The following is a 22,195-nucleotide window of genomic DNA, read 5'->3' as shown; positions in this document are numbered from 1 at the left end:
AAATATAGCTGCAAAGCAGCGATGACAGGCCCAAGCACCATGGGTCCATTTCCGCCTGGTGGCTTTCGGAAAACAATGCAAGGTGGACACATTAATTTGACATTATTCTAAACAATTTTGAAGCAATGTGGGTAAATATAAGAGGACTATTTTAAAGTCTGTTGTAAGAGCCACACTTCCTGCTGCCAGGTGGTGGCGCTATGACAGTGACCCAAAATAGTCACATCCATGTGATTAGCCCCCAAGACTAAACATACATCTTAATTTGATCTAAATCACACATTTCTCAAAGAAGATATAAACTCACAAAAAAAGAAATGTCCTCTCACTTTCAACTGCTTTTATTTTCAGCAAACTTAACATGTGTAAATATTTGTATGAACATAAAAAGATTGAACAACTAAGACAAACTGAACAAGTTTCACAGACATGTGACTAACAGAAGTGGAATAATGTGTCCCTGAACAAAGGGGGGGTCAAATTCAAAAGTAACTGTCAGTATCTGGTGTGGCCACCAGCTGCATTAAGTACTGCAGTGCATCTCCTCCTCATGGACTGTATCAGATTTGCCAGTTCTTGCTGTGAGTTTTTACCCCACTCTTCCACTAAGGCACTTGCAAGTTCCCGGACATTTCTGGGGGGAATGACTCTAGCCCTCACCCTCCGATCCAAAAGGTCCCAGACATGCTCAATGAGATTGAGATCCGTGATCTTCGCTGGCCATGGCAGAACATTGACATTCCTGTCTTGCAGGAAATCACGCACAGAACGAGCAGTATGGCTGGTGGCATTGTCATGCTGGAGGGTCATGTCAGGATGAGCCTGCAGGAAGGGTACCGCATGAGGGAGGAGGATGTCTTCCCTGTAACGCACAGCATTGAGATTCCACAGGTGCATGTTCATTAATTGTTTATGGTTCATTGAACAAGCATGGAAAACATTGTTTAAACCCTTTACAATAAAGATCTGTAAAGTTATTTCGATTTTTACAAAATGATCTTTAAAATACAATGTCCTGAAAAGGGATGTTTCTTTTTTTTTGCTGAGTTTAAGAAACTTCCTGTTTCCTATTTTTTGCCATTAATTTAATACCTCGCCATGGCAACACCGTTAAATCTGTTCACAATTTAGCATCTTCAATGTATTGGCATAATGTTGTCTAAATGTGGTGACAGTCTCATGAATCCCCTTGGAGGAGTATTTAAAAGTTCAGAGACTGCAATATTCAAAAAATCCAAAATGGCTGACTTCCTGTTGGGTGGAGCTAATAACTATAATTGAAATTAAAATGAAAGTTTTCCGGCTTAATGAGAACTTTAAATGTACCAAGTTTGGTGACTCTAGGTGAAAATGGGGTTGCTACAGAGACCCCGTTACATGCCCAATTTAAAGGGGGTGCTACAGAGCCCCCCACAACTTTTGCCCAGTCCTAATGGCCGATGACTCAGATGTGTGTGCAAAATTTCATGAAATTTTAAGCATGCCAGGTGCCTCAAAAACACCCAAATATAGGAAGAAAAGAATAATAACAATTAATGTTTTGCCATGGCAACACTATTTAAGATATAAAATATCCCTTGACAATTTTACATTAGCAGTGTTTTGACATTATTCTAAAGAATTTTGAAGCAATTCATGTAAACATAAGAGGGCTATTTCAAAGTGTGAACTTTTCCTAGTCCTAATGGCCAATGACTCTGATGTGTGTGCAAATTTCAAGAGTTTTCACGCATGATATGTACCCCAAAAGTACCGAAAACCTTGAAAATAATAATAATAACAATAAATGTAGCTGCAAGCAGCAATAACGGGCCCAAGCACCATGGGTCCATTTCCACCCGTTGGCTTTTGGAAAACAAATGTTTCGTGACATAAATGTAGTGCCTTGATCAGTGAGGATTTCTTTTGAGTGAGGAATCCCCACTCAGGAGATAATTCTGAAAAATCCCTCCACATCACTATGTGCTGAGACGTTGCGCAGTGGCACTGCTTTCAGATATCGTGTGGCATAGTCCACCAGAACTAATGCAAAGCGATGTCTGCGTTCGGTCCGTTCTAATGGCCCGATGAGGTCCATACCAATTCTTTCAAAGGGTACCACGATTAACGGTAGAGGGCGCAATGGCGCTTTTGGGGTGACTGGTGGATTCACCAACTGATATTCACGGCACGCAGTGAATGCCCGGCCAACAAAAAAAAATGGCCATTATTTGGTTAAGTGCTCTTTCCTGTCCTAAATGGCCAGCCATTGGATTATGGTGAGCCACCTGGAAAAGAGCTTCCCAATGCTCTTCGGCACTAATAACTGGGTTGTATTTTCTTTTGTTTGAGTTTCCTGCTTCACTGGATACAACCTATCTTTGATAATTGAAAAATACGGGTATGTGAGCGTGACGTTAGGCTGGATTACACTCACTTGGTCAAATGCGTGTTTGAGGGACTCGTCACATAACTGCTCTAGAGGGAAATCCCCTTCAGGGAACTCTCTGAGGACGGGGACCCCCTCCCTTGCGTAATTTTGACACGGAGCAGATGTAGACAGCAATGGCACCGCCTTCCCAGCCATAGCATCGCATGTCACACACCGAGACATTATTTCACAGGACCCATCCGCACATATTTCCTTAACAAATTCTTGAAATCAGGCCAATTCGTCCCCAAAATTAGCAGATGGGTGAGACGGGAATTAACCACGGCATCCATTTTGTTTTCTTTCCCTGAATAGTATCTCAGTGGTAATCGCTGAATATGCGTGAATATCCCTATGCACACACCTGCACCTTCACCCAACTATTTGTGCTCAATTCCCCATCTTGTACCAAACGTTGGTGGATAGAGGTTTGAGAAAAGCCAGAATCCACCAAAGCTTGATATTTATCCCCCTTGGAACTCACTGGTATCTGATGTGCCCCAGCTCGATCAGGGGCTGCCTGTGGAGCATCAGAAATATGGATCAGCGTACCCACCTCCATTACGGGGCAGCGGTCCTGGAAATGCCCTGGATCCCTGCAGCTCCAACAGACCGGCCCAGGCCCCCCTCCTACACCCATGGGAACGGACTCACCAACCTGGGGGGGAAGCAGAGAGAGGCAGAGTTAGCAGGGGAGATGAGAGAGAGAGATAAGACAGAGAGAGACTCTGGATCACTGCTTCCCGGAAGCGCCGTCATGTAGTCCTCGGCCAGCTGAATCGCTTCCTCCAGCGATGCCGGACGGTGGCACTAGACCCACTCGGCTATCCCACAGGGCAGCTGGGCAATGAACTGCTCCAGAACCACCTTGCCCGTGAAGTCTTGGGTGCCGCGGGGTTCCCCTGCCTGCAACCATTTCTGGCAGGCATCCCAGAGCTGCTTTGCGAAGGTGAACGGATGGTAGTGTTTGCCCAGCTTCAGGGCGCAGAAGTGCTGTCAGCTCTGTTCGGGGGTCTGGCCAGCCCGCTCCAGAATGGCTCTCTTCAAGTCAGCATAGATGAGGATGTTGGCTGCGGGGAGCTGTTGGGCCGCAAGCTGCACTTCCCCGGAGAGTAATGGCAACAGCCGGGCCACCCACTCGTCAGGCGGCCATTCCCACATTCTCAAAAAGATCGAGGTAGGCTTCTGGATTGTCTGCCAGCCCCATTTTCACAAGGGCGACTGGCTGGACAGTCGAGGTGGGCTCCGGGGTGTCCGCAGCAACACCCTCTTGTCTTTTCAGGCTTCGGAACGCCTGTCTGTCCTCCATTTGGGCCTGCTCTAGCCACAGCTCGACGAGGGCCTGATGCTGGTTTTGCTTGATGCCGGCGAGGGTCTTGATCACTTCGCCCAGTGGTGAGGACTCCATGATGACTTATCTCCTCAAATCCCAGGTTTCGGCACCAGTGTGACACCACGTCAGAGTTCGTGTATGGAAATGAGGAGACGGGGAGCAGTGACACGCTTCAGGTAGACTTTTATTTCCTTTGCCTCTGTGCACAGCATATGCACTCTTTCTGTGCTTTTACTCAATCCAAAAACACTCTCAAAATAAACAAACTTCTTCACAACACTCAGTAGAATAAGCACTCGACATCAACAGATGCCAACGCTGTACACTCGACTCGTTCTCTCTCTCCATTCTCTGGCATGCTCAGATGTTTTAAGGAGTCTCTCTGTTATCACTGTAATGAGAAACAGCTGTTAGAAATCATGTCAATCAGCTTGATGAGCCACACCACTCCCTCTCTCCTGCAGACAGACATATGACCACACCCCCATCACCACAGCTCCTAGCAGCAAGTGTTAGCTCAGTGCCTTTGTCTTCCTCTGACAACGCCATATTCCTCCATTCAGTTCTCGGATTTAAGGTCATGTTTACCCTTGACTCCTTTGATTTTAAACTTATGGTCTCGGCCACAATGAGCGTTCATACTTACTGCAGTTTACAGCATCAAACATTTTCAAAATTATGAATTTAGAGAGTTGTTTGTGTGCATATTGCAAGTATATTCACGAGCACAACTATATTTACTGTAGGACTGTCAAATCAGGCCAGAATTTCAATAGCAGTGTAGTTGGTTGCTTTAAATATCTGCCAGATGGTCTCTTCCTGTCTATGTCAAATGTGTAGAGATTTAGCTTAACCACTGAATGCATTTACATGCACGATCTTACACTGATGAGATTTAGCTTAACCACTGAACGTGTTTACATGCACAATCTTACACTGATTATGCTTAATAAGCAGACAACATGTAAGGTCATGTAAACTCCTTAAACTGCTTTTTTTAAAAATCTGGATCGTAGGCAAAAACGTTCTGCAATCGGCACAGGTAAATTCATCCTCATTACCACGATATCTATCTGCATGTAAACACCTTTACTGGTGGTCTTACTGGCTTATCCAACAGACTCAAGTGACATGACTTGTGAAAGATTTATATTTTGATGTCAAAAGCAGAAAACAATCTGAATATTTCAAATCAGATGTAAATGAAGTTTTCATAATTTGATTTTTTGAATAAGCTTATTTTTGGTAGTTATCAGCATATTGGTGTGCATGTAACTGTGCTCTTTCACAACCAAAGGCTTGTTGTTCCCCTGGATAAAGTGCTCTATGGTGCATCCTTTCTCCAAAAGCAAATATTCTGATATTTTAAAATTCTTAAATATCTCTGCATCAGGTTCACAACTTGAGCCATTCATGAAGCCGTTACTCTCCCATTACCCTCCACCATCTCAACAGAGACATGTTCAACTGAAATTACGTTCATTTTAAAGAGCTTTCCGCTTCTCTCTTTGTCTTTGTAATATCTGAATGAAGGCCCCATTGTTGAGAGTTGTTCCATGATGCTCCTGCTCGTGCTGGCAAACATTTATCATCTGATATTCCCTTAATGTTCCCTTCATTTACAGCCACTCTGCTGCAGCCATGTGCATGTCTTCACTGCTATTGTAAAACCATTATGTGTGTCTATGTGAGTGATGTTCTGATGGTCAGATGTTCTCTTCCTGTGAAGGTGTGAAGTTCCTGGTCTGGACCTGATGGTCAACAGTGCAGTTCGGAGAGATGAATGGAAGCAGGTGGAAGCAGAGATATGCTGCTGTACTGTTTATCTGTGTTACAGCATGAAGTGAATGAGAGGAGCAGCTCACCAAACATCACAGCACTTTAAAGACATTTTACAGACGTTTTATAGACACGCTGTTTCACTCAGAAGCCCAAACTCACACTTAAGCCTCTTGTAGACCTGTCTCTCACTTTTTCACACATACACACACACACACACATACACACACACACACACACACACACACACACACAACACCACATGCTATTGTGGATTACCACACAAAGAGCCATTGATTTGCAGAGAGTGAAAGGTGGGGAAGGATCAGTATAGCTAAACGAGTGAACATCCTCAGAAAGAGAGTGAGAGAAAGGGTTGGTAGCATATTGCAGATTGATCTCACAGTTAAAACCATAGCTTGACTTTTCTTTAGCTAAAATCGGTCAGTGCTTACAGAAATTCAAAACACTGCTTCCAGTGGCCAAAGCAGTAAGTGTTGTTGAGGGTATGGGCACGTGTGTACTCCATTTTCCGATCCTATTTTCTATTTTCTTCAAAATTCTACAAACAGTACCCCATAATGACAACGTGAAAGAAGTTTGTTTGAAATCTTTGCAAATTTATTAAAAATAAAAAACGGAAAAAAAGTATTCACAGCCTTTGCTCAATACTTTGTTGAAGTACCTTTGGCACCAATTACAGCCTCAAGTCTTTTTGAGTATGATGCTACAAGCTTTGCACACCTATTTTTGGGCAGTTTCTCCCATTCTTCTTTGCAGGACCTCTCAAGCTCCATCAGGTTGGATGGGGAGCGTCGGTGCACAGCCATTTTCAGATCTCTCCAGAGATGTTCAATCGGGTTCAAGTCTGGGCTCTGGCTGGACCACTCAAGGACATTCACAGAGTTGTCCCGGAGCCACTCCTTTGTTATCTTGGCTGTGTGCTTAGGGTCGGTGTCCTGTTGGAAGATGAACCTTCACCCCAGTCTGAGGTCCAGAGTGCTCTGAAGCAGGTTTTCATCAAGGATGTCTCTGTACATTGCTACATTCATCTTTCCCTCAATCCTGACTAGTCTCCCAGTTCCTGCCACTGAAAAACATCCCCACAGCATGATGCTGCCACCACCATGCTTCACTGTAGGGATGGTATTGGCCAGGTGATGAGCGGTGCCTGGTTTCCTCCAGACATGACGCTTGCCATTCAGGCCAAAGAGTTCAATCTTTGTTTCTAATGGTCTGAGAGTCCTTCAGGTGCCTTTTGGCAAACTTCAGGCGGGCTGTCATGTGCCTTTTACTGAGGAGTGGCTTCCGTCTGGCCACTCTACCATACAGGCCTGATTGGTGGAGTGCTGCAGAGATGGTTGTTCTTCTGGAAGGTTCTGCTCTCTCCACAGAGAAATGCTGGAGCTCCGTCAGAGTGACCATCGGGTTCTTGGTCACCTCCTTGATTAAGGCCCTTCTCCCCCGATCGCTCAGTTTGGCCAGGCTCTAGGAAGAGTCCTGGTGGTTCCAAACTTCTTCCATTTACGGATGATGGAGGCCACTGTGCTCATTGGGACCGTCAATGCTGCAGACATTTTTCTGTACCCTTCCCCAGATCTGTGCCTCGATACAATCCTCTAAGGTCTACAGAGAATTCCTTGGACTTCATGGCTTGGTTTGTGCTCTGACATGCACTGTTAACTGTGGGACCTTATATAGGCAGGTGTGTGCCTTTCCAAATCATGTCCAATCAACTGAATTTACCACAGGTGGACTCCAATCAAGTTGTAGAAACATCTCAAGGATGATCAGTGGAAACAGGATGCACGAGCTCAATTTTGAGTGTCATAGCAAAGGCTGTGAATACTTATGTACATGTGATTTTTTTTTTTTTCGTTTTCTATTTTTAATAAATTTGCAAAGATTTCAAACAAACTTCTTTCACGTTGTCATTATGGGGTATTGTTTGTAGAATTTTGAGGAAAATAATGAATTTAATCCATTTTGGAATAAGGCTGTAACATAACAAAATGTGGAAAAAGTGAAGTGCTGTGAATACCTTCCGGATGCAATGTAGCGCGTGTGGAGGCTTCACGCTATCCACCGCGGCAACCACGCTCAACTCACCACGTGCCCCACTGAGGACGAATCACATTATAGCGATCACGAGGAGGTTACCTCATGTGACTCTTCCCTCCCTAGCAACCGGGCCAATTTGGTTGCTTAGGAGACCTGGCTGGAGTCACTCAGCACACCCTGGGATTCGAACTAGCGAACTCCAGGGGAGGTAGCCAGCGTCTTTACCACTGAGCTACCCAGGCCCCCCTTATATGAAAGCATACTTAAACACACTGTTTTTACAGTATGTGTGTTGTTTGTTTTTCTGTCTACAGAAGCTCAGAGGCACTGCACACACACACACGTTTACTAAGGCCACGTCCACACTAATACGTTTTCGTTTGAAAACGCATCTTCTTCTCTACGTTTTGGCCTTCCATCCACACTGAGACGGTGTATTTGTCAGCGAAAACTGAGCTTTTGAAAACACTCTCCCAAGTGGATTAATTTGAAAAAGCTGTCTTCGTGTTGCAGTGCGGACTGGGAAAACAGAGATATATGAAAACGATGCCGTATTTGTTGTCATGTAACGCAGTCATGTGATCCATTCAACCAAAACAATCAAGATGGCGGCCCATGTTATAGCTGCACTGTTGTGCCTGATATTCACTTTGAAAGCATTGTTAAAGATACAGTAAATGTTACTTTGTACAACATTGGCATTGCATTCCTTCAAAAGCAACCGCAAGAAGGAATTAATGGGAGATTGCTGTGAACAGCGTGGCATTTTGCAAAATATTCCCACAAAAGGAATGGTTCATATTATTACGTGGGCTGGAATGAAGATCGACATTGTAAAGCATATTTATCTGATGTTTTTTTTAATAGAAATTGTTAAATTACACAGTAATTTGATTAAAAACTGTGCAGACTGTGAAACAGAAATGAGGCAAATGATCATCACAGTCACATAAAAAGAGAACAGTATCAGTTGATAGCGATTACAAACCTCATAACATTATTGTAAGTGAAAAGAACTGCTTATAACAACTCATAACACACTCATTTTGATGCTGTGAACTCTTTATTTACTGTCACCTGTACTAAGACCAGAATCAATACATTAATTAATGTTAGGTTGTTAGCTTTAATTTACCTTGGAGGAAATGTAGGTGTCCTCGCTGATATTATACATGCTGTTTCGGGGATGATCAATGGCACACTTTAATCCATAGTATGCTCTTCTCAACAATTATTTAAAGATTTTTTTTTTTAAAAGAAGGAAAAAAAACACTGTGTGTATCCTCTGTAGGTACCTCGTATCATGTGACCCAGCAACAACGTATTTTATTTTATTTTTTGGATCATTTAGATAAAATCCCGCTTAAAACGACTCAAACACACATTACTCCTGTAGGTAGGGCTCGAGTTGAGGGGGGATGCAAGGGGATGCTATCCCCCTTGTTGCAAGAAATACCAAAAAGCATCCACCTTGTAAAACCACCACCTCCCCTTTCCATCCCCTTTAGATCAATTGTGTCATGCATTACTTAGAACTAATCATGTAAGTAAAATATTTCATTTTCTATGTTTGACTTAAAATAAGGGCGATTAGCCAGTCAGAATTAGATTTCGACATGTGTGAGGTTGACAGATTTCTATAGGTGAAATCCCCCAATCAGATCTCAATCAAAAAAATGTCATGTGGTGTCCAGAGACGAAAAAAAAAAAAAAGTCTCATTAAAAGCTGAAATTCCTGAAAAAAGAATTGTTGGCATGACTAGTGCAGAATAATCTTCTATTGTTGTTTCTTAAAAAAATAATCAGTGAAACAGTTGTGTTTTAAAATATGATTAAAAATGCTTTAGTCCACCAAATCAAAGTAATTGGGTGTAACCAACATGTAGGTAGTTATTTTGTAGTTTATGTTGACCATAAAAACCATAAAACAGAGCAGACACTTTTAGACCCTCAAGACTGAGCGTGAAGTTTTATAAAACATCTGATATTTAATTTGACATTTTTATGGAAAGGCACATTTTGTTCATGTGGTGTAACCCTGAGAAAACTGAGAAGACTCAAAAATTCATAATATTTATAAAAAATGTTAGTTTTTTTATAGCTAAGTATCCCACAAACTCACACACACACACACACACACACTGATTAATGGTTGCTTTCTCGCAGTCAGCTGACATTTTAAAAAGCATATGGCAGATTTCTTCCCTACCCCCCTCTCTCTCTCTCTCTCTCTCACACACACACACACACACACATGTTGGTGCAGCTATCATTATGAGGACTCTCCATAGACATAATGATTTTTATACTGTACAAACTATAGATTCTATCCCCTAACCCTAACCCTACCCCTAAACCTAACCCTCACAAAACACTTTCTGCATTTTTACATTTTCAAAAAAACATCATTTAGTATGTTTTTTAAGCGATTTGAATTATGGGGACACTAGAAATGTCCTCAAACCACATTTATAGCATAATACCCTTGTAATTACCAGTTTGTAACCTAAAAAAAAAGTCCTCGTAATGTGTTGTAATGATTTGTAATGATGAGTTTCACATGAGATATACAGGAACACTTACACATGTACAGAAAACAACCATGGAGAGCAGTTTTTTACGAAACTAAAGTGAAAAACAGCTGATTCAGAAATGTTCATTTCTTCACAACCATGAGCTCATTAGCATATGACCTAGGGCTGGGCGATATGGTCCAAAAAATTATTACAATATTTTTTTCATATCGTTCGATATCGATATTTATCACGATATACATTTCATATCATTAATTGGGGCAGAACTGCATTCCACAAGTTTGTTAGACCTCAAGAATGAATTTAACATAACTTGTTTGTTTACAAGTAAACTTCATAGGGTAAGCTACCTTTAAAGAACACCCAGTGTGACCTCTTTTTGAAGAAATTCAGCCAAATTCATTATCTTCAGTTTGACTCCACTGAAAGACTTTCTTGTGACGTTTCACTGTCCAGCTCGGTAGGTGGCGATAATGCACCATAAACTGGATTGCCAACTGCCAATAAACATCACCAGAAGAAGAAAACTTTCTTGCCAGTTACAGCACTATGTATCATCAAAAAACATTTAAAACAAAACATAAATAAACAGGAGTGGTGTTGACTTTGGAGTTGTTGTTGTGTTCAGTTGAACTGTTGTATTGCATTGTCAGTGCTGTCTTGTTGGGTACACAACGATATTAAATTAGCCGGATAGCTAGCTGCCAGCTAGCGACTACACTGTAAAAAATGAAATTGCATTTTATCCAGCTTATGGGGATTTTTGAGTCACAGAAACTAAAAATGTAAATTACTTTACATCTATTTAAAAACACATGTTGTACCAACAATAGTCCCCCAAATTTTGTCCCTAGTCAAACAGAGTTGTCTGAATGAACAATTTCATGTTAAACAGTGTTGCTGATGTGTGAGTTCCCAGCATGCATTTCAACATGAATAAATTATGTGGTTAGTGTTTTAGACTTGTTCCTTACTGTTTGCTGACTTTATGCTTTTTGTTGTTGTTGTTTTTTGACACTGTTGGCACGGTTAGTTAATAGTTGTGTGGTGATGTTAGGAGCTCATCTTTTAACTTAATGAGGTTTGTTGATTGTCACCGTTATTGAGGTTTGTGTGTTAAGGATTGAGGTCTATTGTGTGTCTACATCAAACAAAGATTTCTGGTAACTGCATATAAAAGTACTTTAAATGATGACAAAATTAAAGTTCTCACATTGTGAATTGTCAGTTGGCTGAACTAGAAATTAGTAGTTCTCTCAAAGAGATTTTTTGCATTTAGTGAACAAACAAATTCACATTGACTAAACAAAGAAATGTTACTGAGGACAATTATTCAAACGTTGTTGAGAGAACCCAAAAATCCTACTGCATCATGTTGCATCGAATTTTTACGTTTGCTCAACAATTCTTTTTTTACAGTGTACTGAGCCCGATTGGTTTCCATGACAGCAGGGCTGCCTGCTTCCTAACAGGCTGATTTCAAGTCTTTGATTCAGGTAGCTAGTTGTGTGTATCACTTTGCCGAACTACTTGTATTTTAGCGACACATTCCTGATTGTCTAGATATAGAACATAGGCTAAATATAGAAAATTACTCAAAAGTTTATCATTGATATTGAAAAATGATATATTTTTCGATAAATATTGATATCGTTTTATCGCCCAGCCCTACCACCCTCATTTACATATATTTACGTTTTCAGCAACTTTACCAACCATCAGAAATGGCAGTATTAACTATGGCCATCTTTGAAACGCTCCGGGGAAGCTATTTTCTATGGATAAAAGGGGCAGTAGTGGCTTGTTGGTTAAGGCTCTGGGTTACTGATCAGAAGGTTGGGGGTTCAAGCCCCAGCACTGCCAAGATGCCACTGTTGGGCCCTTGAGCAAGGCCCTTGACCCTATCTGCTCCAGGAGCGCCGTATCATGGCTGACCCTGCACTCTGATATGTGAAAAAAAGAATTTCACTGTATATGTGCAAATGTATAATGTGTGATAAATAAATAAAATTATAATTATAAACCACCATAAAAGTTCTTCTTAAATGGGGAAAGACTGAAATCTCCAAAACAGCTGGTCAAGATTACGATCAAAGAACATATTTCAAATCAGCAGTAAAATCTGACAACACTAGGGTATAGCTGCAGGCATTGCTCCAAAGAGCTCCAAATCTCCAGCAAAGATATAGGGAGCCCCTTACCTTACCATTTCCCTAACCCTAACCATCTGTTGGGGTGTCGCCCCCTTTTGGAATCGGTGCAACCCCCTTTTGTGGTAACCCTGCCCCCTTCTGCAGAAACCACAGCCTATTTTGGAGATCCCGCCCTCATTTGGAGATCTCCGGCCTGCAGCTATACCTACTCGGCTAATGCGCATGCACGTTCTCGAGATGAACGACAGGCGATGTCTGTTTCCGAAAGGTGACTGGCTCTTTTATATTGGGTGTTCCAATTTCTCCCATTCATCTTATACAAGTGCTCCATCTCAGCTAAACTGTCTCTGATGGATATTAGCAAATTATAGCAGATTTCAATAACATCTTCAAACTGAAACCAAACAACATGAAGGGTGACAATAATTCTGGAGCTAACATTTTGTCTAATAATGTCATCTCACATGCCTTGGTCTATGGCATATACTGATATAGACATTTATTAATAACACACTTGTGTGGTTAAAGCTCAATGTATTAAATAATCAATAGACAGTTTAAAATACTGTGATGGCATGTTTCCACCTTTTTGAGCAGCGTAAGTGTAAGTAGGAAAGCTTTGAAAGCGTAATAGTGTATTTTTCTCCTTTGTTGGGGCAAAAAGGCAAGCAAAAATTATATTTGCTGTTGTCTCCCATTAACCGCTATACAAGTTTGCCCTACGATTGTGTACTTCTGCATTCCAAACCCGGATATGTATGTAAAAAAGGTCCATTGTTTTTACATTATTGAACTTACTTTAGAGAAATATAAGTTGATAATTTTTTTTTTTTTATATTGGGGGGGGGGGGGGGGGAATAGGCATAATTGGTCATAATTAAAGATTTTATTATTTGTGATTTGTTGCACTTGACTAATAAAATTCCTCTGTTGTGTGACCGCAATGAATTTCTTTGAATTACAATTCTGTAAATTCCTTTTCTTGTCATTCCAATTCAAAAATTCAAATTCAACATTCTGTGGGGTGTGGCCAATTCAATTCAAATACAAATCGAAAGGGAGCCAGTTATTAAATTCAGAATTTTGCCCAACCCCACACTGTGTGTGTGTGTGTGGTAGCACCTGATATCCTCTGCAGCAGCTGGTGTTTGGACTCGGAGTGTGTTGCTAGGAGACGTGCTCGCAGGAAGACAGGAGCACTGGATGCTTTTCAAACCTCTCAGCGCGAGGCGCACAACGGCACACAGCTCACCGCAGAAGCACTTGAGATAAACAAACACACTCACATACGCAGCATATGGTTAGTGTAGCGATCAGTGGAGGAGGTGTTGAAGTAACCCAGTCTGTGATGTTTATATGGGCGGACCGGTGTATGTTATGATGTGATGTGTTCTTATCTTGCTCAGGAGGAGGATGTCTTATCACAGATGAAGTGAAGCTTTTTTATATAACACTACTTCTACAATAGGCTGATGCTGAACATAATGTAGAACAGAAAAAGAAACTGCCTCCACACTGTTAAAATATATCAAATGCATATATGGGTGTTACTTCAAACTCAGGCTCTTTCAGTCCTGTGAATTTATAATCCAATTTTCATTTACAAATCTTGTGAACACTAGTTTAATTTGTCTTCTAACAATGTCCAACAGAATATGTACATGAATCACAGGATATTTCATTTTTCTTTTTTTTTGAAAGTCATGAAAATTCCCACAGTGTCGTTTCCAGCACATCACAAATTCTGTTTTGTTTAATTCTGTGCTGGAAATGATGCTGATTACATTTTAAATGTTTAAATGAGATAAAATGACAGATTCTTTTGTCTTACTAAGGCTGATTTCATAGCTAACAATTTATGTATCGTACATAAAAACATTTAAATAATATTTGTACACTTTTTGCGGAATTTGGCAAATTTACAGCTTGACTGGGAATGACACCCAATAAAAATATTCTGCTCACAAGTGATAATTACCTTAATTTTTTTTTCTTCAAACATCACTTGTCTCATGTTTTATCTCAAGCAAGTTTTTTTTTGCACAATAAATATTGAAATGTTTTGTTTATTTCACTCTTTGTTTAGATTATCACGGTTTTAAACATGTAACACTTTTTTTATGGATTTTCATGAAAGTTCAAGGCTAAAACAATAGATATACATACATAGATGCCTCATTAACCGCTGTTCCTATGGGCTGCTATACGTAAGCCGTCCACCATATTGGAAAAGCCTAAGTCCATACATTAACAGATGAAAGCAGTTGACCGTGCATCTGCAACAGTCTTTGGCAGTTGATTTTCACACGATTTAGTTTGTCATTAACGTTAAATAATTCTAAATATTTTTTATATATATAAAAAAAATGACTTTAAACAGAAATCAAACACAACATTGAAAAGTTACCATAGTTTAAAAATGTATGATATTGAATTACTACACAAAAAACACATTCTCACCTGTGAAAGGTTATCCTATTTCGTTTGGAATTTATATCCATGTGGTTCTTACAACTGTAGGCAGCACAATGTTGTGGCATTTTCAGTGAAAAGCATTAGGATGGCTGGTGTGAGTTCTAAATGTCCAAAATGTTGACAGTTCCAAGATGGCGGAAGCGTTGACGTGTCCGGAGCGGTCGAATGGGGGTAACTACGTACAGGTATCTATGGCTAAAACAGTCAAATCTATGCATAAAAAAGTTGAAATCTGTTAGTTGTAATAATAAAAACTAAAAACAATAAAAATCAAACCTTGGGACATGATATTGAAGTTGAGGAAACACCCATATACAGTATACAGTATGTAGTATGTGATGACCTGATATTGCAAATAACTTAAAACTGATTTATATTTTAGTGTGTGTACATTTGTAAAATGTAAAATGTCTTTTTGTGACTATGTAAACCTTTTCATCGAAGTAGTAAAGCCTCTTGTGAGGTGATTCCCTATACCACAAAACTATAACAGAATCTAGTCTTTAAATGGGTGAATCTCACAAAACTTTCATGCCCATGTCAGGGCCATATTTGTCCTTAGAAACAAAAGATTTTTTTTAATGCACAAATAATTGTTATAATAATAATAATAATAAAATATTTTTCTCATTACAGTAATCCAAAAAATTATATGTATTAGGGCTGTGAATCAATTAAAGAATGTTAACTAATTAGTTGCACAGTTTTGTGTGATTAATTGCTACAGGATACATTACATTACATTACAACAAACATTAAAAAAATATTCGAAATATATTTACTTTATACTGTCAAATCAAGTCATTTATATTTGTATAGCGCTTTTCACAACACACATCGTTTCAAAGCAGCTTTACAGAAAATCATGCATTAACAGAAAATGAAACTGTAATATCTGTAAAGTGTCTGAGTCATTGTGTAGTTTGATTAAATATGATTGTAAATTTTGTAATAAATAAATAATAATTGTATTTAGAACCCTTGTGAGCTAGCTGAAGTTGACTGTGGCAAGGAACACAAAACTCCATAAAATGTTGGTTAATGGAGAAAAATAACCTTGGGAGAAACCAGGCTCACTGTGGGGCCAGTTCCCCTCTGGCTAACCAGCATGAATATTTACATTTACATTTATTCATTTGGCAGACGCTTTTATCCAAAGCGACTTACAAAAGAAGAAAACATAAGCGAATCATCTTAAGGAGACAGTGGTACGAAAAGTGCCGTATTACAAAGTTTCATTAGCATCAGAATAGTATTCAAAACAGAATAAGTGCAACAGGAATTCTTTTTTTTTTTTTTTAATGACTGGTTAAGTGCTCATGGAAAAGATGTGTTTTTAGTCATTTTTTGAAGACAGAGAGTGAGTCAGCTTCACGGATGGAGTTGGGAAGGTCGTTCCACCAATGTGGTATGATGAAGCCGAAAGTCCGGGAAAGTGTTTTGGTGCCTCTTTGTGTTGGTACAACAAGGCGACATTCCTTAGCCGACCGCAGGCTTCTAGTGGGCACGTAGCTCTGCATAAATGATTTTAGGTATGCTGGAGCAGACCAAGTGACTGTTCTGTATGCCAGCATCAGAGCCTTGAATTTGATACGTGCATCAACTGGCAGCTAGTGGAGAGAGACGAGGAGTGGTGTAACATGCGTTCCCTTTGGTTCATTAAAGACCAGATGTGCTGCTGCATTCTGGATCATTTGCAGGGGTCTAATTGCACATGCAGGGAGGCCTGCAATGAGAGCATTACAGTAGTCCAGTCTAGTTATGACAAGTGACTGGACAAGCAGTTGTGTGGCATGTTCAGAGAGGAAGGTTCTTATCTTCCTGATATTGTAGAGTGTAAATCTACATGATCTTGCAGTCTTTGAGATGAGGTCTGTGAAGTTTAGTCTGTTGTCAATGGTTACCCCTAGATTTCTGACCGATTTGGAAAACATTACTGTAGTTGCACCCAGCTGCACGGTGATGTTTTGTTCAACAGCAGGGTTGGCTGGAAAGACAAGGAGTTCAGTCTTGGCTGGGTTGAGTTGCAGGTGGTGCTCCTTCATCCAGGCCGAGATGTCTGCCAGGCAGGCAGAAATTCGAGCAGTCACTGTGGTGTCGTTGGGCTGGAAAGAAAAGTAGAGTTGCGTGTCATCAGCATAGCAGTGGTAAGAGAAACCATGTGCCTGAATGATGGGTCCCAGTGATGTTGTGTATATAGAGAAGAGAAGTGGCCCAAGCACTGATCCCTGAGGTACCCCAGTAAGTAGCTGATGAGGCTTGGATACCTCACCTCTCCAGGCTACCTTGAAGGACCTACCTGAGAGATAGGAGTTAAACCAGTCAAGAACAGTTCCTGTGATGCCCAGCGAGGAGAGGGTAGAGAGTAAGATCTGATGGTTGACTGTGTCAAAGGCTGCAGAAAGGATATATATAATGCCAATATTAGTTATTTATGTGCAGTGCAAGTCATGGGTTAAAATTATTAAACTAAGTAAGTGTTAAGGGCCAGTGTTTAAACAAAGGTTTTGTAAGAACTGTAAGATTAATGACTAATGTCTTTGAAGTCCATCCTGGATTAACTGCAGAAGTTTATATAGCTGTATTGTCCTTTGTTAGTTGGCTGATGAAGGCTTTTGTTGGCAATTCATTAATAGTCTATGTATTCCATTTCAGTAGCGTTGTCCATCATTAGACCAAGGTGATGCAGGCAGAGATGAGTGAGGTGCATCGCAGTTCAACCTGCCGGTCATTTCGGTGAGGTCTATCCTAAGTCCAAGGTTCAGGCAGTGGCATATGAACTATACCATCTTTTGGTTGGAGTTGGCATCAGTTTATCCTCTGAAGTCCATCGTAACAGACTGAAGTGATGTCTGGCTGACACAGGCTGCATTTAGTCTTCATCACTCATAGTGAGACACTTAGCAGAGTAGTCCGACACCAAGCAGAAACGGAGCTGGATCTGGCCGGTTCTGGTGACCTCGAGACAGGGATACAAACAGAATAATATTAGCATAGATGGCATTCAATTTTTTGCAGAGTTATAGATCATGATAAATGTTTCTGTTCCAGCAGACCTAACTAAAGCAGCCTAACTGTGAGTTGATGGATAAATTAGGTGTATGCCTGGCTAAATAGATGAGTCTTCAGTCTAGACTTAAACTCAGTGAGTGTGTCTGCATCCCGAACACTGTTAGGGAGACTGTTCCATAGTTTAGGAACTAAATAGGAATAGGATCTATCTCCTTTTGTGGATTTTGATATTCTAGGAACTATTAACAGGCCAGAATTTTTTGATCGTAATGAATATAGCATGGTAGAAGGTCACTTAAGTACTGTGGAGCTAGACCATTCAAAAGCTTTGTACGTAATTAACAAAATTTTTAAATTTATACGAAATTTAACAGGTAGCCAATGTAACGATGATAAAATGGGGCTAATATGATCATATTGATTCTAGTCAGCACTCTGGCTGCTGCATTTTGAACCAATTGAAGGTTATTTATGGAACTTACTGGACATCCTCTCAGTAAAAATAATAATCTAGTCTTGAGGTCATGAACGGATTAATTTGTTTACTGTCTGCGTGGTCTGCGTGCATTCTTTCTTTCTCAAGAAAATGCCCAAAGTTTCTAAGACATTTTCAGAGATCCTTGCACTAAACTTTGGATTGGCTTCGCACTCAAGCAAATAGCCACTTTTAACCATGCACTGGAGATAGTGGAGCAAGACCACATATCTGCCACAGTTGCTTTGCACATTCATGACCTGAGAAAAGTCTTGCAGGCCAGGCTGGAGGAATCATTCATACCCTCTGACATTAAAAAGCTGTTGGATGCCATGGTTGAAGCTGGTGACATGCGAGCAGATGATTTATTTTGTGAAGTGGGAAACTTTTATTCAGCATCGATGGATTACCTCCAAAATTGGAGCTGCTCATTGGAGAACACAGAAAAACATTGAGTGGGCTCTACTGAGATCCCAGAGTGGAAAGACTCAGAACACTTCTACTCCAGATTCCTCACTCTCAGTTTGATTGACAAAACCATGCTCTTTGATGAGTGGGCTTGCACAAAAAACATTGTCACTAAATCAAATCAAAATCAAATAACTTTTATTGTCACACAACCATATGCACAAGTGCAACAGTGGGTGAAAGTCTTGGGTGCAGTTCCGAGCAACATAGCAGTCATGACAGTGATGAGACATATACCAATTTACAATAAACATCAGATTTACACAACACAATTTACAAATCTAATATACACATAATTACACAACACAATAATAATATACAATGTTCAGTGTACAATAAACACAATATAGAACACACATTAACATTATATAGAATACACATACAATAAAAATAGTATATAAAGTATATATAAAATATACAGTAGGTTGTATTGTACTGTATTGACATTCAGGCTGTCGGTTGATAGTCAGTTGCCAGTGTGTTGTTAAGAGAGAATGTAATTTTTGATAGTCCGGTGTGAGATAATAAGATTAATAAAGTGCAGTGCTGATGTATGTTGATCGTGAGAGATCAAGAGTTCAAAAGTCTGATGGCTTGGGGGAAGAAACTGTCATGAAGTCGGCTGGTGCGGGTCCTGATGCTGCGATACCGCCTGCCTGATGGTAGCAGTGAGAGCAGCCCATGGCTCGGGTGGCTAGAGTCTCTGATGATCCTCTGAGCTTTTTTCACACACCGCCTGGTATATATGTCCTGGAGGGAGGGAAGCTCACCTCCGATGATGCCACCCTTTGCAGGGCTTTGCAGTTGTGGGCGGTGATGCAGCCAGTCAGGATGCTCTCTACAGTGCTGGTGTAGAACTGTGTGAGGATGTGGTGGTTCATTCCAAACTTCCTCAGCCATCTTAGGAAGAAGAGGCGCTGATGAGCCTTCTTCACAATGGCCTCAGTGTGGCCGGACCATGTGAGTTCCTCTGTGATGTGGACACCGAGGAACTTGAAGCTGCTTACTCTCTCCACCGGTGCTCCATTTATGGTGATGGGGCTTTGTTCTCTGTCTTTTCTCTTGAAGTCCACCACAAGCTCCTTGATCTTGCTGACATTGAGGGAGAGGTTGTGTCCCTGACACCAGTGTGTCAGAGTGTGTGTTTTATCATTGTCAGTGATCAGACCTACCACCGTCGTATCATCAGCAAACTTAATGATGGCACTGGAGCTGTGTGTTGCCACACAGTCATATGTGTACAGGGAATACAGGAGTGGGCTAAGAACAGCCCTGCGGGGCTCCAGTGTTGAGGGTCAGTGATAAGGAGATGTTGCTGCCCATTCTAACCACCTGGCATCTGCTTGACAGGAAGTCCAGGATCCAGCTGCACAGCGAGCTGTTTAAGCCCAGAGCCCGGAGTTTCTTATCAAGCTTGGAGGGCACTATGGTGTTGAATGCTGAGCTGTAGTCTACAAACAGCATTCTCACATAAGTGTTCCTTTTTTTCCAGGTGGGAGAGAGAGCAGTGTGTATTGTAGATGCAATGGCATCATCAGTGGAGCGGTTATTGCGGTATGCAAACTGCAATGGGTCCAGTGAGGGAGGCAGCACAGAGCAGATGTAATCTCTGATTAGCCTCTCAAAGCATATGCTGATGATGGGGGTCAGAGCAACAGGACGCTAGTCATTTAAGCAAGTGATTTTGGATTGCTTTGGTACAGGCACAATGGTGGACATTTTGAAGCATGTGGGGACTACAGACAAGGAGAGGGAAAGGTTGAAAATGTCAGTAAAACACCAGCCAGTTGGTTTGCACACACTCTGATGACGTGGCCCAGAATGCCTTCTGGACCCGCAGCTTTATGGATATTCACCCGTCAGAAGGATCGGGTTACATCCGCTACAGAGACGGAGAGTGAACTAACCTCTGTAGGTTCGGCCGCGAGAGCTCTCTCCGCAAGGGCGGTGTTATTTCCCTCTTAACGAGCATAAAAAATATTAAGCTCATCCGGGAGAGAGGCAGCGGTGTTCACAGCGGAGTTTTTATTCCCTTTGTAGTCCGTGATGATATTAATTCCCTGCCACATGCTTCTAGAGTGGATGCTTCATGTTTCAGTTTCTGCCTGTAAGCAGGCAGAAGAAGAATGGAAGAGTGGTTTGATTTGCCAAATGGTGTGCGGGGGAGGTATTTGTAGCCATCCCGGAAGGGAGAGTAGCAATGTTCCAAAACCCGGTCCACTTGTGTGTTGAAACTGATATGTTGGTGGTATTTTGGTGCAACTGATTTGAAACTGGCTTTGTTAAAGTCCCCGGTCACAATGAACACGGCCTCAGGGTGCGCGGTTTCCTGCTCACTTATACTCCCATACAGTTCCTTGAGTGCCCGGTCTGTGCCGGCTTGTGGCGGGATGTACACAGCAGTGATAATGACCGCGAGCAGAAAGACTTGATAGAATGTACGTTCCTCTGATCAAACCGGGATTTGTTGATCATAAAACATACACCACCACCTCTGCTTTTACCTGAGAGGTCTTTTGCTCTGTCTGCTCGGTGCACGGAGAACCCCGCGGGTTCGATGGCTGTATCTGGAATCTCCGCAGACATCCAAGTTTCTGTAAGGCAGATAATGCAGCAGTTCCTCGTCTCTCGTTGGAAAGAGATCCGCGCTCTCAGCTCGCAGAGCTTGTTGTCCAGAGACTGAACACTTGCCAGTAGAATACTGGGTCGCATCACTGAGTGGAACATGAACAAGACGGCCATGTCTGAGAGATGGACAGACGTTTTTCGTGAGCTGGAGAGCAAGACCATCAACTTTGGAGTCTTAGCCAAGGTTTTTATGTTTTATGCCTGCCTGGGACATCTGCATCTGTGGAGCATGTGTTCTTATTAATGAATGCAGCATGGATAAATCTCGACTCAGTGTAACAGTCATGAAGGCAATGCTTTTCATACGTCTTAATTTTGGACTGGACTGATCTGCATTTTACGATAAACTCTTTAAAGACAATTGCTACCAGCGAAAAGTACAAGGTGACAGCTGTTACAGATGCGGATGCACCCTCTACTTCACATTGATCTGCGCCTAGGTAAGGATACGTCAATTTCATTTTTGCTGGGAGGGGGCTGTCCCATTTTCCACAAGCAGGAATCTGGTCACCCAAATCATGGTAGTATTTGTTGTAATGTTTCTAAGTAATTGTGTTTTGCATAAGGGTATAGAATGAGATTTCATGAGATTCACCCAAATATTACAACTATTACCATATCTCATTTCATCTGAATCTCAGCAGTCTCTGATCAACAGGTGTCAGTATTGAGCTCATATTGTTTTTAGTCAGTGTGTATATGTCTTTAACAGCATTAGTGAGTATGTAGTTGTGTTCTCTCTACTGTGAGAATGTGTTTTTAGCTGAGACATGCTCTGTCGGTCTGTCTGTCTCGAAACGACTGTCCTCAGTTTAGATTCTGGTACACTGTGTGTAAAGCCTGTGAATGCTGTCACGACTGTTGCCA

At 41.3% G+C, this 22,195-nt stretch overlaps 1 protein-coding gene and 1 long non-coding RNA gene across 3 annotated transcripts in view; one reads left to right on the top strand and one right to left on the bottom strand.

Annotated features, from left to right (window-relative positions):
- The window catches only part of LOC127417330 (genetic suppressor element 1-like), a 380,629-nt gene that overhangs the window by 69,735 nt on the left and 288,699 nt on the right, over positions 1 to 22,195 (top strand). The window lies entirely within an intron of this gene.
- On the bottom strand, positions 417 to 13,556 carry LOC127417342 (uncharacterized). The gene is made up of 3 exons (XR_007893258.1): positions 13,393 to 13,556; positions 2,967 to 4,134; positions 417 to 862 (listed from the first exon to the last, which is right to left on the bottom strand). It is a non-coding gene; the product is annotated as an uncharacterized LOC127417342 (long non-coding RNA).

This window comes from Myxocyprinus asiaticus, chromosome 26 (genome assembly GCF_019703515.2).
Source record: "Myxocyprinus asiaticus isolate MX2 ecotype Aquarium Trade chromosome 26, UBuf_Myxa_2, whole genome shotgun sequence".
In the NCBI taxonomy this organism is placed as follows: Eukaryota; Metazoa; Chordata; class Actinopteri; order Cypriniformes; family Catostomidae; genus Myxocyprinus; species Myxocyprinus asiaticus.
Note: the sequence above shows the minus strand (reverse complement) of the source record. Positions and strands in the feature narration are given on the sequence as shown.